We start from the raw sequence: 19,298 nt of genomic DNA, 5'->3' as shown, positions 1-19,298 counted from the left end.
TGCAAGTATTCCACAACTTATAATATCAAAGTTTGAGCTTGTTATATATTATTGTTGTTATTGTTAATAACCTAGAACAGCATACACAGAAAGCCATTCTAGGCAGTCAGGTAAAGGAGCTCCTTCTGGTAAGAAAGGAAAGGAGGACAGTTGGGAAAATTATGGGCTTTCTCTTTTTTCCTCACAAATTTATAGGTAAAGAGGGTAATGTGGTTCAAAATTGCTTTCAAGCTCAAGGGAATGCCATCAGACTCCATCCTGCTCCTTCTTCACCCCAAATTTCCCCTGGGCAATAGCAGTGGCACCCTCTGATGCTTGTTTATTTGCCTCCTCTCCTAATGGACAGAAGTTCTCCCTTCATGCATGATCCCCTCGTAGCTGGTGACCCATGGTGCTGAATAGAAATGCCTTTGTCAGGGAACACTGTGTGCTGGTCAAATCTCCCATTGCATAACCAGTGGCTGTGTCAGTAAGGCAAAGCTTGTTCCTGCCTCTCCATCAACTCTGGTGTAAACACTTTGAAGTGACAAAGCAATCAGGGATGTAACAAGTAATAGGGGAAAACAAGCTGGGCTGCTGCATGGGGATCAAAAACTGTGAAAGTAAGATTAAAATAAGATGTTTATCTGAAAAGCAAAAATACTCGCTGTCATAAATCTGCACCAAGGAAAATTACAGCATTCATTTTGGCAGCTGTTTAACACTTCACGGAGGATAACAATAAACTGATCCCTGAAAGACATTATTGAAACAAGAGTATGAGTCACATTGCTTTCAAATTTAAGTTATCCAGTTGTGCTATTCAGCAACATAATGTGCTCCAATGGAATTTACTGCTGGGCTCTCTTAAAGTATTGTGAGCTTAATTTAACAAAACACCTATGGGAGCTGCACATTTGATTATCCCAGTAACAAAAAAGGCACTAATCATCTTTTTGTCAAAATCAGTTGATTTTAAGTGTTGCCTATTCTCCCCAGTCCTAAAGAGGACTTTGCCTTTCCATAGAACATATTTAAAATGTTTTAGTTCCAACACACTGAGTTGTTCCTTATTAGACACAAAGTTGTGTGGATAAAGATAAAGTTTTCAAGAGTACAGAAGAAGCCAAGGATGTAGGCTACTGTATCATTCAACCAAAGTAACTCCTAGTGGTAAACTGAGTGTCTGGGTGTGGAAGGTCTTGTTCAGGCCTAGACTTTTAACTGTCCACTTCACTTCTTATGAAGTATACTTGGGCCTTATTTATATATGGTGCTCTGTTCATGTTTATCAAAGGGCCTGGGCCGCAGCAAAGAAAATCTTTTATTTTTTATTTTTTTAAGTTTCCCTCAAAGATGCATAGAGTGGTTGCTGGGGGAAATTCATTTCACAGTTGCTGACAAGGCCAGGGGAAAGCCATCCTCCACCATCAAACCAGTGCATGGTATGTTAAAGTAAAAATAGCTGATCTACTAAGCAATGGCTACAATAATCTAAAAATGATCTTATTCACCATGATCTCATAGGTGAATTTCTCATTAGCTCGAGACAACTGTGGTATAATCCTTGCAGAAATCCCACCATTCTGCAACTACTTTGCATTAGTAAAAATGATTTTCCCAAACAATTCCTCTTGGGGACTAACAGTGTATCAACAAGAAGCAAGCATGCCAAAAATAGGGTTTGCAATGACTGCATGTTAGCCAAGCACTTTTAAATAGTCATTCACAGTAGTTGATACCAAAGAAATGGTGTTACTGCTTTTGCCAGAAACATCACTTACTGTGCACCAGGAGATGTTTCAGGGAAAAGACCTACCAGACGCTGTGTATCTAGAACCGCAAATGTTAAAGCTTTCATGTGATCTGTGATAGAAGGTGGCAGAACAGATATTTATTTAAATGAAAATATCAGTTTCTTATTCTGAGAGGTCAGTCAAAGCCTACAAAGGCTACAGGCTCTGTACTGCTTTATCCCACAACTACAGTCTGAGCTGAAACTGGCCCTGGAGACACATCTAATGGAGATTGCTCTTGACTGAGTGTTGGGGGGCATGAGGGGTGGAGAGAGGTTGGGTGCTCCCAGTACTTTTCCGTTCTCCACCAGTCTACATTCCAGCCTGTAGCCAGCTCTCATTCCCCACTGTCAACAAACAGCCGGGCACTGTCAGGCGTGAATGCAGGGGTATGACCACCAGGCCAGGACTGGACAACAACTCCAGTGGAAAATTCCTCTCCCTGCAGGCCAGGGGGAGCTGTTGGTGGCCTATGCGACAGGGTTGGGGGGTCATCTGGCTTTCAGCTCAGTCAGTTGTAAATAGAGACTGCAATTACACCCATTGATTCACTGTAAATATTTTTGATAGGTTGCATATTGTTCATGCCAAAGGTTTTCCAGTGTCTGAAGAAAATCCACTACCTGAATTGAATGAAGTGAAGCCAACCCTGCTATTGCAGATACTGTAGCTCTCTTGCTGCGCTAAAAGGACAAAAACACTTCATAATCAATCAGACCCTATTATATGAAGTTGTCTGGCCAGACTAATCATTTAAACATTCACACCAAATTTTGTTCCTATTCATGAAACAACGGATAATGGCAGACAGTGTGATATGAATACATATTGGAGAAGTTCCACTAATCAAGCATCTGGATAAGGGTTTTAATCATAATCTCTATAATCAGCTTGTATTCTCTCTCTACTGCTCTCTCTCTCTCTTTTTAATTATGATATAACTTTGAACAGTTTTTGAGAAGAATGGCCAAACAAGTAAAAAAAAAAAAAAAAAAAAAAAAAAAAAAAAAAAAAGTGCATGGCAAGGTAAAAATTAAAGGGGATCAAATTCAAGAATAGGCTTAAAATGAACAGAACTTTTCTTGAAAAAAAATTACATATAATGTAGCCTGTACAACTATTTTTTTTTTTAATTGTAGCTTTGTTCATGTTATCAGTCCACTGCCCCCTAGTCTCTTGCTCTGAGTTAGATGATGTTAGATGAAGTTTATGATCAGTTCCATTTCAATTTTGTGAAAGAAAGAAAGAAAGAAAGAAAGAAAGAAAGAAAGAAAGAAAGAAAGAAAGAAAGAAAGAAAGAAAGAAAGAAAGCAGAAAAATCTGACCTCATGCAGAAAGCAGAAATTAGTTTTTCTGATGTCAAGAGGCTGCTGGATTTTGTAGGGTAGGCTAATCCTGTCCTGGTAACCTGTTTTTCCCCTCATATGATAGTGTAAAGCAAACCAACAGGAAATAAGACAAATATCTGCGAGTGGAGGAACAAAAATTGAAACTTGTGTGACATTTATAAGTATGTATGTAACATAGATATACATTTGTTTGTCTTTTGTTCTGCAGATGTCAACTGGAAACATGCCAGCGCCAGTGACAGCAGTATCCTACCCATAATCACAGAGATAGAGCTTGTATTCATAGAGCGGTAGGCAGCTGAGACAGTCTAATCCTCAGCAGCACTGTTAGCAGTTTCTGGCAACAATAAAAAAAATTTCAACTAGCCAAAGGATTTTTTTTCTTTTCAAAGTTGCCACTGCTGAGTAAAAAGTGATCAGGCTGAACGGTCTTGTTTCTGATCGTCAGCTGAGCTGAGCTCCTCAGGTGTAGCCACGTTTCTTTGGTGAATGTCAACAATGTGATTAAAATATGTGTGTGTGTGTGTGTGTGTGTGTGTGTGTGTGTGTGTGTGTGCTCACTGCAAAGTGTCATGCTTGTATCCATTGTATGTAATGTGACGTGTTTGATTTATTTTTTTATATTATTTTTTCATTGGCTTTCAGTGATTAGTTTGACCATGTATTTTTTTAAATGTGGGTTGAAATCTGAAATGAATAACACTGTTTTGTGTACTTTTAATGAATAGTGTATGTTATGCTCTGAGAAATCTACGTTTATGACGTTACAGTCTTGTAAGAGAAGTATGACTTTTTAATTACGGGCAGAATTACCTAATTAAATGTAGAAACATATTTTGGACTGGGGCAATGTTTACAAAAACAATTCGCTTTCTCTTCCGCTGGGATAATGACACACACACACACACACACACACACACACACACACACACACACACACACACACACGCACACACACGTTTACTTATAGGTCATTTTGGGAAACATTACATAGACTTGCATTAATTTCCTGGAGGCTTACCCTGACCCCTAACCTTAACCTTAACCACTGACCCCCCCAAAAAAGCCTTTTTCAAATGGCAGCATGGCTTTTGTCCCCTATTGAACAAGCCATCCCCAAACACTGATCTTAAGTCTGGTGTATGTCGATGAAAGTAGTCAAAAACAGAGCCACATATAGCTACACACACAACCTCCCTTCACTCCTCCGGCCGAAGAAAATGAACGAAATTTCTGTTTGCGTTTGCATCATGACACATGTGTGTTTATGTAGGATGTTATATAAGAAACACCCACACGTATGTTATGTAGTTGAAGTGTTTAGAGGGCGCCCTGGGAGTGATATGTGATATGTGCGCGCTGCCTCTGAGGAAAAAAAAACAATCACTATAATATTCATATAACACTCCTATACGGACTTACAGCCTGTCTGTGCTGGGACTGGTATAGTGACCTCGTTTTACTTTGTGGTATTTTGTTTTGTCTCCAATGCTATCACTATAACATTCCCAAATAATGCAGACTTTCAGTTTCTTGCTGTGGTAATTTGCACTGTAGCCCATTCTCCTAAACTGTGTTGTAGGGTGACTCAGGCAGGCAGACGTAGCCTACATGTTCACGTTAAGGAGAGTGACGCTCCTATTCCCGCGACATCATCATCCCACACCAGTGGAGCTCCACAGTGTGTGATGTGATCCACAGTCCTACACAGTAGCGGCTGCTGGAGGCGTGCTGGTCCCTGCAAGGAACAGAGGAGGAGGAAGGGAAGCAGCAGCCACTGGTACCGGGCATTGGACAGCTCGTAAAAGAGAGCGCTTTTGGGGTGCTCTGCCCCCCCTCCCTCACTCCCTCCCGAGCAATGGCATCTATGGATCGATCAGCGGGAGCGCGTGAGTTATCCTCTATTTATTAATCAATGCGATGGATGTAATCCAGGGTACGATGAACCTACAAAGCGTGTTGAAGATACACAGCAAACTGGACCAGGCAGGAGGCTATAGCTCGTCATTGCCGTGTTTAGTCTTATCACACCAGAAATTATAGCCACGTTGCAAGAGAAAGACGGGCCACGCGAGTCACACGACGACAATATGTTATTGATCATCTGTTGTGTTTATTCGTTGTACGCGCAATTTATTTGCAGTGGACACAGCTGATGCATACATCTCCTTAAAGGAGACGCGTGTGCTCGGCGCTTTGGCAACATCAGCATCGCATCGCACCGTGGCCACAGGAAACCTTCAACTTCTGCTCACTGCTGGGTGAAAAAGCCATCGTTTTTAACCTATTAGGCAATTATGTAGTGCCAACGAGGTGGCGCAGGCCTGCCTCACCACTGGTCATGCTGGAGAGGCAATAGATACAAGTCAGTTACCCGAAACAGCCTTTAGGAAAAACAACTCGAATCCTGTAACATTTTAAAACAGCTAAACTGTGAACTGTCGATAATATGCCACAGGGATCTTATATGCGTGCTATAGGAATACCATGGCACTCGCAAAAAGTAAGAGGTCACTTTAAACTCACTATCGAGCACACTATCAGTCCCTGTTGGAATATTATCAGGATTGCACGGGCGTATAGTAATCTTTGGTTAGGTGGTGATCAGTTATCGGTACAGTTTGTGCAGAACAGAAAATAGAAACAGTGATCGACTATTTCTGTTCTCCGCTCTTATGAAAACAAGGAGAGAGTGCGGGGAGGGGATGCTCATGGAGCTTTTGGAACATTTTGTAGGCTATTCGTGGTTTGGAAAATAGTCCAGCACAACACAAGACAACACAGCACAAAACAGCAGCTTAAATGTAGATCATGTGAAATGCAAGACGAGAATACAAGACGTCGTTTGCCATTATAGTTGAAATGCTTGTGTTTTGCATGCAGCATTGTCGCTGTCATCCTTCCGACATGTTAGCAGAAAGTCGCTGAGATAGTCTATGGAGTGCCTTGATAACCAGTGGTGTTTATGTAGGAAGTGATGCTTTCAGGGGAACAGGTATTGCTCTCAAAAAGAGGAACTGTAGTGGATTAGAAAGTGGACAGCGACGTGGTGCTGAAAAGCAGCTGAAACTGAACATTGTGTACTGAAACCCTTGAGTTTATCCTGAGTGACTGTAAGTGGAGGTTAACTGAGGGTTTGAGGTCTTACAGCTCTCACAGAGACCAAGGGGAGAGGTTGAGGGCTGCCAGTTTTTAACCTTGTTAACCGGGACAGCAAGCAGTTTATAGCTGTGACACAATGTATTGTTCAAAAACTGTTCTTAAAATAATACAAATTATGTCTGGCATTAGAAAATAGCTTCCCCTGATAGATCCAAAGTGATATGTTTCTCATCCGAGTCAGCAGTCAGCATTTTAGCCTTTTAGGCAAGTGTGATTATTCTCTCCATGCCAAAGTCTGCAAACCACCGACAGTGTCTGTACAATGGATGTTCACATTATAGTTAAGGACTAGATTAATAAGACCCTTTGGGTCAGCAGGCTGCATCATCCAAACATATGTCTCTGTTTGTCTATCCATTTTTATTTAATTTCCATTCCCTGCTCTTATCACTAGTCTTCAGACCTGCGTTGATTACCATCCACTTCAGTGAAGTGCTCAGCCCACCCTTTTTGTCGGTGCCTGCCGGGTCCTGTCTGAGGGAGCCTAATTTAAGCGAGTGAATCATGGCATTAGCCTACCTGCTAATCACCCATCATATACCTATGGACTAGTCCCTCATGGGTCTGGGCTTGTTTTTCAGCCGTCATTAGCAATGTTGTTTTTCCATGATTTAACACTTCCAAATTGCATCGTAGCAAGCTACGCATGCTTGAAGTGCTTGTAGAAAGCACTGTGTTATGTGTTAATGAGTGTTGTTGGTGCTGTTCAGCATGCACAATGAAGTGAGGTTGGAGAATGCCAGTGATTTCACTCTCCAGAGGAAGTAGGCTCTTAGCTGAGTCTTTATGTTAACTCTGCATTCCTGTTTGGGGAAAATAATAGAATTACTAACATAACCTTTGACTTTAATCTCAAAAAGCATGACAGCATCTTGACTCAGTGCCACCAAACATTACCAGTGACTCTTACTGGCTTTAAATGGATGTTATTTGGTTTGATCCATATTCATCAGGACGCTTTACCAGAGCAGGTAACACAGGTGTAAGAGGCTGGTTCAACAGTCAGAGAGCCAGTCCAGGTCCTTTTCTTTGAGGATGATTCATTATCAGAAGCACACCCATAAAGTGGTTGATTCATCCTGTGAAGCTAATTGGGAGTGTTTTTTGAGCTGCATTGTGCCAGCTGACCTTCAAGAGGACTGCTTTAGTCTGAGGAACTCCTGCAATGTGCAGTAAGAGGCTGTTGGGGATAATTTGGTTTGTGTGTGTGTGTGTGTGTTTGCGGGAGGGGGTTACTGACGCAAACAGTGTATAGAGTGAGAACACTTTGGTACCTTTGAGTTGCTGAACAGAGGAAATGTTTTTCTCTTCTGAAGCAAACACAAAGCATGATTGAATCAGCTGGTGTAAGCTTGACTTGTGGCTTTTGTTTGAGAATCACCAGGTGAGTTGTAGATGCACTTATTGAAATAACAGTCTTACTCAAAGCCATGTACTTTTTTAAGAACACTGAAAAGCAGTACATTGTATGTACTAAAAATAAAACACACCAGTTTTGTGAGTCAGTATGTAAACTTGCAGTCAGTGCCATCAGATTCTTGTTAACAGATTAAAGGAAATTCAAGTGCAACATAGAAAACTTAATGCATGGAGTTATAAAGCTGACATTAAGGTGAATTAAGGTGATTCAAAAAGTGAGACATTTTCAGTTCTCATTCAAATGGCCTTGATCCAACTAGAAATGATTTTTAACTCTACATTTTTTTTTTTCAAATTGTTGTCTCGCTATTGCACAGTCAAGAAAAACAACAGATTTTGAAGTCTATTTTAGTTTTGTTTTACAGGCAAACTTTGAAACTTGCAACTGCATGAAGTACTTTCCTGCACAACATTGCGGGGTTGAATTCTACATAATATGTGTATATGGAAATAGATACTTAACATAGAAGAGGCCATTATCAGTTTTCTCCTGCCATCCAAACATGTCATTGAGATTGAATACATTTACATATACAAAGCTCTGTTTGTGCTACCTTCCCTGTCTCTCTCCCTCTCATGAAAGAGAAAGAGGCAAATACAAGCATTTCAGCTATTTAAACATGATGGAAATATTTTGAACATGCAGGATGTCTGAACGCCTCCAATGCTATTATCATCTAAGCCATTTTTTATGTCTTCCCACGATGGGTTGTTGTGGTGTTCAGACATTTTGGTTGCATCTGTCTGTCTGTGTAGATGCATTCTTGTGAACCCAGGATGTCAAGAACAATGCATGACAGAAAGTTCATACTTTCACTACTGGTTCCCCCCATAGGGTATAATGATGATCTCATTATATTTTGGAGCACCTTGCTGCATTAATTTGCATAGTAATAAGGACAAAGCCATTTTATTCAATCTCCTTTAACTCCTTATGATGTTAGGGCACAAATTTGATATCGATAGCAATCATGTTTTAGGTGAAGATAACTATGTTGACAAAGAAATATTTGTTAATTAATGCACTGATTTGCTAAATTAATTATCTAATTAGAAAACTGGTCATACTGAATATATCATGGTGATTATATGGGACATCAGGCAGCTGAGGTGCCAGCAGCACTTTCTTATATACTGCAAAAGTATTTAAAGAAAATCACTTGTTAGTAAAATCTAACAGTGAAAAGAAAAAGTCATTGGTAATAATAAGATTTGTCATGGGTTCCCTAAACAGATCAAAGGCCAAATTTTTGCTAAAATCATCAGCATGCACAGTGCAGGTTGGTGGTACAATATTTTTCCAAGCCATTCAGAGGGAAAGCTACCCTATTGTTCGCTGCCTGTAGTTCTGTATTATAAGAGCATGCACATGAATCAGTATTAGAGTCCCTGTACAGTCAAAACATTTCAGTGACATTTATTTGAATAATACCATTGCCAGAAAAAAGGAATAGTTTGAAGTGAATTATAATTTTGCATTTTTTCCCATCATGTTGATTGATTAAGATTTTGTCAATTAGTTGTTTGTAGAGCTTCATACCTGTCCATTTGGGAGGAGCGCTACTCTCAGTACAATCCAAAGGAAACAGATCAAAGTAATGACATTTTCAAACAATGTGGATTTACTGTGATATAATTTTGAGTGTAGCATTGCAGGGAGAATAAATGATGAGCCCTGAGGCTGCATTCATTAACACTTTTGTTCAGTCTACAGCTGGATGATGTTGTGGTTTACACTGAGTACCTGAGAGCCTGGTTTAGACATGAGAATATTGAGGTCATTGATCTCTCTCTGCCGTCTCATCACTGGTGGGCAGCATACATTAGATCAAATACCCACGCACATTAAGGAAGAGTCCTGCCTAGAAACAGTGCTAATATAACTCACAGCTACCTGACGTACACAAAACTTATTCCATTTTCCTTCGATGTCTCTGTCTCTGTTTCTCTCTCATTTTCTGTGTTTCCTGCTGTCTGGGTTTGATATCTATGGTTATCTAAGACTCTCACAAGACCATTAAGTCCATATACATAAATGTGAATATTTATTTACACCACGGCTCGACTGACAGAGTTAGAAAATGAACGGGGAGAGCAGAGCTCCTGCTGTCTGATGGAATATTCATAGCCAGCTTTTAAGGGTCACAACGGGTGAAGGAAGTTGTGAGGGAGAGCGACAGAGATAAAAAGCAGGAATGATGTTGCTGTTTCCCCCCCTCTGTCAAATGTTTTGTGCATCAGATTTTTGTATTTGGGGCTTAGGCTGTTTTGATAGCATTGAATCCAACATATGTTGACCAAGCAGCTGCAGCTGAGCAGTTTGTTTGATCTGTTCCAGGTCTGGAGAGTTTTCAGTCTCTTGCGTAAGTCAAAAAAAAAAAAAAAAAAAAAAAAAAAATGCAGTGCTAGATTGTCAGATATTTTGTTTCGTAACAAGTGCTAAACATCAAATGCAGCCTTTTTTCTGTGTCAAGTCAGAGGCGCTCTCTCTCTCTGTCTCTCTCACGTCAACAAAATGAGAATATTGCAAACAGTCACTACTCGGGGCCAAGCTAAGAGCTAACCAGCACTTCCAGACGATGCTAACCAGACTATGCCTGTTTTATAAGATGGCTATTGGCGAAACGTCAATCATTCTCTATAAAACAAGTACCAAAATCCAATTAACCATAATATGTCCTCAGGCGCACCGGCAGTAAATGGAAATTAGGTGCTCCTTTTGAAGTGTGACTGATAAGAGTATTTGGCTCCAGAGTACACAGCGTGTCAGCCTCTTTTCATATTTAATCTGGGAAAAGCAAACAGCAAATGTCCAGCCAGTGAGAGAGACAGTCAGCCCTCAGGAGCTTTAAGGGTCGTCCAGCCAGCACGAGCCAGATTTCAATAATCAGGTTTATGGCACGGTGCAAAATGCTGGGCGATCGGTTACACCTAGAGGACATGTCTGTGTCAATTCAAGGCTTTGATAATTTCATGGAACAAAGCCCCGAGGGATCTGCTTCCATTACCTTCAGGAGATAACGAGGTCCAAAACCCTGGAGGCTTACACACACACACACACACACACACACACACACACACACACACACACAGTCACACTCACATAAACACACAGCTTGTTGAGTCCCACTCTCCCTTCTCCCTTCCCTCCATTTCTATTATTTCTTGCTTTTGCTCTCTCTTCCTAGACCGGTCATGTCTATGCTGTTCAGTTTGGAACTCACAGCTCCAATTTTGCGGGATTTCAATTTCTGGCTGAAGTAAAAGTTTATGTGAACCCTTGGGATTAAGAAAGTTCCATGACCCCAGGAAACCTGATTAAAAATTGCTGCAATTTTCATGGGTGTCAATCTGAAATAAGGATACGGACGTTTGAGAAGCAACATTTTCCGTTATCATTCTCGCTCTTCTCTTAGTTTACACCCCGAGTCACACCATTTGGCTTCATTATCTCTGCTACTTATCGCTCTCCACTTGTCTTTTCTCAACTCTTTTACATAACAGTGGCATAATATCTGTAGGCTATAGCAGTGACCTCTGATCGCCGAAATTCCACAAGCTCTGAAAAAGCCACAGGCGGCCCACCTGCAGCAGTGGACAGCATGCAGTAGCCTCTCTTCTACACCGGAGTTTTGGCTTCAGATGAGTCACTTTGTCTTATTCCTTCAGAGGAGAGGGCTTCACCTCTTTCCAAACTCTTATTTTTGCTGCTCTCAGGAACAACAAACTCACACCGCCCACTGCCCTGTCTGAGCTGCTTATATTGTCCAAAAGCAACCCTGCTGGCCGCACCGCACTTTAGCTTAATTTGGTGGGTTTTTGATGACACAACATGCGTTTTTTTTTTTTTCGTTGCTTTTGTAGCTTGGACATTGTGTGACAACCTAGGGAATCACAGATCAGGGTCACATTGTGTTGCTTTTGTTGTCATAGGACACCTGGTTGCTTGGGAGACTGTGGGAATGTGATGTAACTGCACTGTAATGTGACGGCTCACTCTCTCTACCCACTCAAGGCACTGTGCCGACCGCGGAGGCATAATGTACTGTAATCTGCACGAGGCAATAGGAAAAGAGAGCGGAGCAGTGTGTGTGTGTGTGTGTGTGTGTGTGTGTGTGTGTGTGAGAGAGAGAGAGAGAGAGAGAGAGGTGGGGGGGTCTAAAACGCCCAGAGAGAGACTTACAGTAGAGAGAGAGAGAGAGAGAGGAAAACAGACAGAGACACTAGAAAGTGTCTAGTGTAAGAGAAGGAGAGTGAGAGACACTAGAGATATGCTGGTGTGAGAAAGAGGGAAAGAGTCAGTTTAAGGCCTGGAGTCTTTATCCACACTGGGGATTCAAGTGCTTCTTTTTGTGTCTTGGAAAAACCAGGTTACCCACTTGCTTGTCACTCACTGCTGGACTGCCTAAATTCCCCCAGGGGGCAACTAAAAATACTCCCAGAATGCCCCGACAGTGTTTTGTAAGAAAACATCTTGCTGTTGATGTTTTTGAAATTGTTTTCCTTTTTAATTCTGCCGCCACGGTAGTATTATTCCTTCTTCTGCTCTTAAATGAAATAAATATATGAAGAGAGAGCACAGTCAGACAGTTTGACAGCACCGTTGCATCTCCCAGAACAAAGAATCCTGCCTTGTTCTGGAATTAGACCCAGCTAACAAACTGACATCAAATTGATGCACTGAAGAATTTCATCTGCGAGATAATCCATGTGGACTAGGTCAGAGTCCATAGATTTCCTGTGACGACCTATCTGAAACAGAGCGAGCATCAGAGAGAGACACATGCAAGCTGCTGAGCAGCAGGAGCCACAATTGAGAGGGAGCACTCATTGTCTGTTTGAGCCCTATTTCTTGCATCATTTTGCTTTGCAGAGCAGGAGGGGGTGGCCTTTATGTAGGCATCAGCCTGTGACTTTGTAAGAGAGGATCAAACTGCTCTGTATTTAAAGCACTTAGTCCTGGGTGGTCTGTTTTACCGGTGAAACCACAATGGGCTTGAGGGCCAGTACCAGATTATTCATTTTCATTTTCTTAGTGACTAGAGTTCTGCTTGTGGAGGACAGGTGACAGTGGCAAGTTAGAGTTTACAGACATTTTTTGTCTTATCTACCTTATGACATATCAGCAGGTGGCAATAATTCTTAACAACCACACTTGTGTTTCCCGAGGAAGCAGAGAGGTCAAAAAGGACTTTAGTGTTGTGTCTGTTTGTGTGGGCTGCTGTCCATGGTGCTGAAAGCCAATAAAGGAGCAAGACAATGAATGCATGCTTCCTGGTGTGAAATCTATATGATAATATCGATGAGTCAAGAGAATATGTCTCCACATTCTCTTTGTCATTTGCCTGCACAGGGATATAATATCTTGCATAACACTCCTCCACAAGCAATGCTTTCCTTCCATTGTTTCAGATCTCAGACCTATGACTTGCACTGTAGCAGTATTGTAGATACTATAATATATTGCTAACTGTGCAGATTGGAAATGGAGGAGAAGAGCTGAATAGAGAGGAATCGCAATAGCACACACCGCCTCGTTATCCTTCATGGCAAAGGGAATCCCACCCTGACCTATATTAAAAAAAGAAGGTTCCTGCACACATACATCACCTTCTTTTACTTGTGATTGCTGTTTCAGGCAAAGACCTTCCTCAGGACCTTTGTCTGCATCTGCTATTATCAAGCATCACAATAAAAGATGCAGAGGTGTTGCATGTGCAGGAGATTACTTTACAGGAGCAGACCCTTCCTCTTTATTGAAGTGAGAGTGCATGGATGTGAGTGGTGCTCCTTCAATTAAAGATAAGCATGCGGGCAGTGCAAGTTGTGTGGAGGGAAGTGAACTGGAACATATGGGCTCGATGCCCTAACAAACCCGTGTTTGTTTCTGTGTCTGTGTCTAATAATTGGCTGTCTTGCATGGCCCATATACCCGTCCCTCTCAACAGGGAGAACAGCCCAACCTGCAAACCTCTCTAACCTGCTTCCATTCATCTCTCCCTCCATCTCATTCCCTCATTTCTCTTCCCTTCAATTGCTGCTCTATATTAGTTTGTCCTGCCAGCTGTATTGTACTGTAGTTTGTCTTTTTTTATCCTCTATAAGTGTTGCGTGTCCCCAACTCCCTGAGGTCCTCTGGTTACCGTTTATATCGCCTTTTTTTCTCTCCTTTCGTCACTCTCTCAGTTGGCAGCTGCACATTCCTGTTAGCAAACGGGATTGTATTGTATGTGTGTGCATGTGTGTGTGGTGTCCGCTGGAGCATGTTTGCCTCTTATAAAAACTGTTGTATGCGTGTGTATGCGTGTATGTGCATTAGCATGTGTGTGTGTGTCTGCTTTTGGTCTTGGCAAAATGCCAACAAGTGTACAGTATTTGTGTGTATGTTTGTTCATATGTGTCCACATGCATCAGTGTCTCAGTGATCACTTTTTGGCACACCACTGACTCTGTTTATTTTTGTGTGTGTGAGTGTGTGTGTGTGTGTGTGTGTGAGAGAGAAAGAGAGTTCATGTGTGCATTTTGTGTGCATATGGATATGAGTTTCTGTCTCATCACTGTGCCAATGTGACATTCAGCCATCATGCCCTGCCCTTCTTCCACCACATTTCCTTTGCCCTTAACTCCTTCCTCCTCCCCCCCGACTGCATTTTGATTGGTGACCGCCCTCCAGCCTCAGATGAGCTGAGCATCACAGGGCAACCAAGGGCAGAGAGCTTGAGGGGTTAAAGTGTGTGTGTATGTGTGTGTGCCTGTGTGAAAGAGTGCACAGTAGGCGGGTGGCCCTGAGTGGCCGAGCACTTGTGTCCTTTGCCAAGGACAGTGAAGGGCTTTCATTAAAGTAATGGACTAACGCCTCAGCAAACAAATAAGTATACATGTATACACACACGCACACACACGCACACACACAGACATTCACATACACAAACAAGTGCAAATTCCATGCAGAAGCACATGACTACATTTGTTTCTCTGGCACACGGGCTGTTGCATATGTAGATGGTGTCACACACACATTATGGACTTGTCTGTACATCCTCCACTCCCATCATGCATCGCTCAAGTTTATCAGATATTCTTTCTGATCCAAGCCAGTGCGTTTTATTCCCACACACATCATCTTGTCTCTGGATTCCTCCAACATGCCGCAGCATGCACTATTAATTAATCAGCAGTTACAGATTGTCATATTAGCACTGAGAGCCAATTAAACACTTGGTTATATTTTCTCTAATAAACAGGCTCTCATGTATCTTTGTTTCTCTGCATTATGGAGCTCAGAAGATTCAAGGAATTAAGCCTCAGTTTTAAGCCATTAGGATCTCACTGTATTATTGTGTTTCATCCAAGGGAGTGCAGCTTTCTCGCAGCTCCGTCTGTGTATAATATGCAGTGGTTTGGGGCATTTCCATCTTCCATAGGCTTGGATTATAATTTGTTTTATGAATCTTATCTCCATGAAAATATATTTACTTTAGGATAAAAAAAAAAAACTGAGATAAACCCTCTTTTTAAAACTAATTATGTTATGTTTATGTCATGTTTCATGATGAATTTGTGTGCTTTTGGTACTTCTTCCAATGTTATATTTTTATTTTTTTTGTATATTTTTGATGCCAAAGAAATTTCCACTTGAAGATAATTATGTTAAATTGAACTGATGCCACATGTTACAGTTCGATTATATTTCATTTTATACATATTTGATACTTTGATAGCTTTTCCTTTTTCAATTGTGTATATACGTACGTACGCGCATGCATGTTTATGCATCTGGCTGTCTTTCTGTCCTGCTGTCTGCATCTTTTAGTCAGTGCGTGACAGCAGAACAGACACACTGAAAGAGGATGTGATGTTCTGTGAAGCACACAAGCCTTTAGATGTCTTGCCGGGGGAACAAGACAAGAGTGAGAGCCAAGTACGTGTCAGGGCCATTGGCAGTGGAATGATTCTAGTTGCTCCAGCTGTCAAGGTCTCCGGCTGGCATTAATGTATGAATTTACCGTGAGGCGGAAGCTCACTGAGTCGGGGTGGGGTGGAGTGGGGGAGGGTGTTCCGAGTGATATCGCTTTCCACATTTTTTTGTTTATCCCTCTTCTCTTTTTTATATATATATTTCTGTCTCCGTCTTTCCTACTTGCTCTAACAATCATCTGTGGTTCTCTGTCTCTCTGTCTCTCTCTCTCTCTGCATCCTGTCTACCCCCAGCAGCACTCTTTCACTCCAGCCTGCCGACGTGTCTGCTGTGCATGGGAGAGTAAGCATTGCACTCTTTTCCTTATTGTGCTTTGTAACAGCTGAGACCAAATTATGGGCTTTGTTTCACTGGGAAACACAATAATGGTTGTGAGTCATCTAACTCCTTCTTTCTCTCTGGTTCTCTGCCTTTGTGTGTAAGCACATATGTGTGCATGTGTGTGTGGCCATGATTCACTGAGGTGGTAAAGCAAGAGGGTGAAGGAGGGTGGGCTTTAATTGCATTAAGAAAAATACTTCTCAAGCAGTTCTTATCTTTCTCTCTAGGCCTCTCTCTCTTTCTCGCTCTTTCTTGCTCTCTCTCTCTATTTGTCTCTCTGTCCTTTGCTTCTGAGCTGCAGCTTAGCTGACTTTGATTTAGATTTTAGAGGGAGGGAGTCCAAGCATTGGATTGGTTATACTAATAATGAAGAGATTAATGTCTTTTGTTGGGAAAGTTCTCATTCAAAGTCAACACTGAGAGTTTTTTTCTCTCTGCTCAGGGGGGCTGTGATGGACTTTGCTACTGCATACAAAGATGGATGAATGACACAGAGAGAAACAGAGACGGGAATGGGGAGGTTAGAGAAAAGGCTTAGAAAAAATGGAAGGTCCCCCGTAGCGCCCATGATTCAGGAGAGAGGTGAAGCCGACAGAAAGGAAGAGCTGGAAAACAGAAAAGCATGAAAACAGAGAGCTGAGAGGGAAAAGAAATGCAGCAACACAGCTCATTGTCTCTATCCTGCTCCTGCCATCAATCCCCAAAGTGGCAGCCGCCCCTACTCACACACTCTCACACACACACACACACAGGCACTCACATTTACACTCATACACAGCATTCTGCCTGGCTGCCTACACTGCTGCGGAGGAATGAATCACGGCACGGTATGGCAGAGCGCAGCATGGCATTTGTTAGAGGTTGTGCTCCGCACTGTTCTGACATGCTGGCTAAGTGCTTTGTGCTGTGTGTATGTGTATGTGTGTACATTTGCATGCATGTGTTTATATTTTGGATATATGCAATAGTGACACGGGGCCTAGCACTGAGCTCTATGTACAATGTAAAGTACACAGTCTGTACGAAACTGAAGGCCTGTCTCTCCTGGAAAATGAAATACAGCAACAGCTTAATTAAACAGTGTAGAATGGGCGCAAAGCAGCCATTCAGCTTATAGGTAATGAAACATTACCATTTAATATGAGCATTGTTGGCCAGTGGTGTAGATACATAAACACAGAGCAGCAGGGGAAGGAGGGATAAATAAATAATTTTGTGCTGGAAAGCCTCCACGTGTTAGTATCTTTAGATTGTCAGATTTGTATTTTCCACCTTTTTTGCAAGAGTCAGCAAATCTGTAAAAGTTTGTAATTCTGCTCATTTTTGCTCCATTACTATCAGACATACCGTCACTGGATTTTATAAATGAAAAAATAAGTGAATTCAGTGGTATGATGTGGTATGATTATTGCCATAATTTAGTGTGTATTTTGTCTTTTACATGTGATTTAGACATTTTACTCATTCATTCTGGTGCGTACGTTTGCCAGGGCTGGCTTCATTTTGCAATGACAACGATGATACATGAGCTGTTATTGGTAAAATAAACAACATTAATTTGGTGTATCAATGGTAATAGTCAGCAAAGAAATGGTAACAGGACACATTGAAAACATGGATTTTATTCAATATAAGCTGACCCATGTAGGCATAGAAGAATAACACTGTCGCAAGATGCGTGAGGCAAACAGTATTTGCAAGTAAGTCTTAGCAGATGGTTGGGGTTTATCATATCAGGCTGTTTTCAATGGCATCAACAAAGCTCTCAGTTACAAAAGAAGTATAGCTACTGAAACCGACTTTATGAGACTTTCCAGTGCTAAGTGGGTACCATTACATCTATAGTTTGTTGTATTTGGTCTTCTTTGCAGAAGAAAAGTTTGCTTTTGTTGCACTTTTGCATTTGGCTGGTTTAGGTTTAAACTTCCCAGTGATTAATTATAATTAAACCGGGGCTTGTAACAGAAGTCACGTGGATAAATCCTACTCCAGAAAGCACGATGGACTTATCTGTTCTCTTCTGGGTTCATACCAAGTAGAGAACTGACTGAATATGAGCAACAGTTCATTTTTTATGCCAGGCTTTCCAAGCATGAGTAAATGCTGCGTGTAAGATGTCTCTTTATACCCATAAAACCTTGTATTTTGGGCCCCCTCCTGGAGTTCCTGCTAGTTTGACTGATGTTCTCACTCCTAAAGATTCTTTTTTTTTCTCAGCATTTTTTGCTTTATTTGATTGTAACAGGAGACGGTGCCTTGTGTTTTGCGCTCAGTTGCTTCATGGATTCAGCCATTATAAATTTTCATGAATGGGAGGGGAAGAAAGTTTCTTCTAAAGTTGTTTTAAATAGGGAAGGAAGGCACGTAGCTTGAATAAGGTGTGGATTTTGGCAGCAAACTTTGGAGAGAAGGGGAAAACATCTGAGAACGGTAACATGACTGGTATTGGTTTATATCATTACGTCTCTGTAAAGCACACATTAGTTTCCAGAGTGTTAATAGCTTCTGAAATTGCATAGTGTATGTTTAAGTAGGTTAAAACAATTGCTATTATTATCTTTGACCCAAGCTGTGAGGCAGCACCACATAGCCTACCCACCTAAACTCTAAATCCCAAGGACACACACACACACACACACACACACACACACACAAAGACACACATACACATGCCCTACTGGCATGTTAATAGATTCTCAGTGTGTGCTGTATGGTCCAGCTCTGGCCTTGTTCACTGAGACAGGAGTAAGGGAACAGGTGCAGCAGAGTGGCGATGGGCATTATGGGAGCATTTGGAGGGTGGGCACAGGGCAGAACGGCACACCGCCTCACTGCCCCACACTCGCCATTCTCAGACATACTGTCTCACTCAAAGGTGCCAAACGTCCAGCCTGGCGAGATCACAGGGCGACGCCGGGGAGGAGCTGGGCTGTTTGACACTGCCGGGGAGAGAGGAGAGAGGACAAAAGAGGAGGGAGGAAGGCACAGGGAAAGGGTGAGGGGGGAAGAGGGGAGCTATAATGAGGCGGAGGTGCAGAGACAAAACAGTGAGAGTGAGATTCATAGTGAGAGGTGGGTTGGGGAAGAGGGAGAGAGAGCAAGAGAGAAAGAGAGAGAGAGAGAAGTGGGGCTGAATGATTGAGTGAGAGTGTAATACAGGGAGAGAGACAGCCGGAGGGGAGAGAGACGGAGAGGAGAAAAGTGGATGCGTCTCCCTTGTACAAGGTCTGACGTTGAACAAGCATATTAAAATCACACTCTGGGGGAGTGGGGTGGGAGGGGTGACTCGCCTCC

The 19,298-nt window shown here is 42.0% G+C and overlaps 1 protein-coding gene across 1 annotated transcript in view; it reads left to right on the top strand.

Annotated features, from left to right (window-relative positions):
• Positions 1-4,880: 4,880 nt before the first annotated feature.
• The window catches only part of tbkbp1 (TBK1 binding protein 1), a 49,453-nt gene continuing 35,035 nt past the window's right edge, over positions 4,881-19,298 (top strand). The window contains exon 1 of the mRNA XM_030078566.1: positions 4,881-5,013. The gene's annotated coding sequence lies outside the window, so the exon portion shown is untranslated. The remainder of the gene's footprint in view (positions 5,014-19,298) is intronic.

This window comes from Myripristis murdjan, chromosome 19 (genome assembly GCF_902150065.1).
Source record: "Myripristis murdjan chromosome 19, fMyrMur1.1, whole genome shotgun sequence".
NCBI lineage: Eukaryota > Metazoa > Chordata > Actinopteri > Holocentriformes > Holocentridae > Myripristis > Myripristis murdjan.
This window is presented reverse-complemented; position numbering and strand designations above follow the sequence as displayed.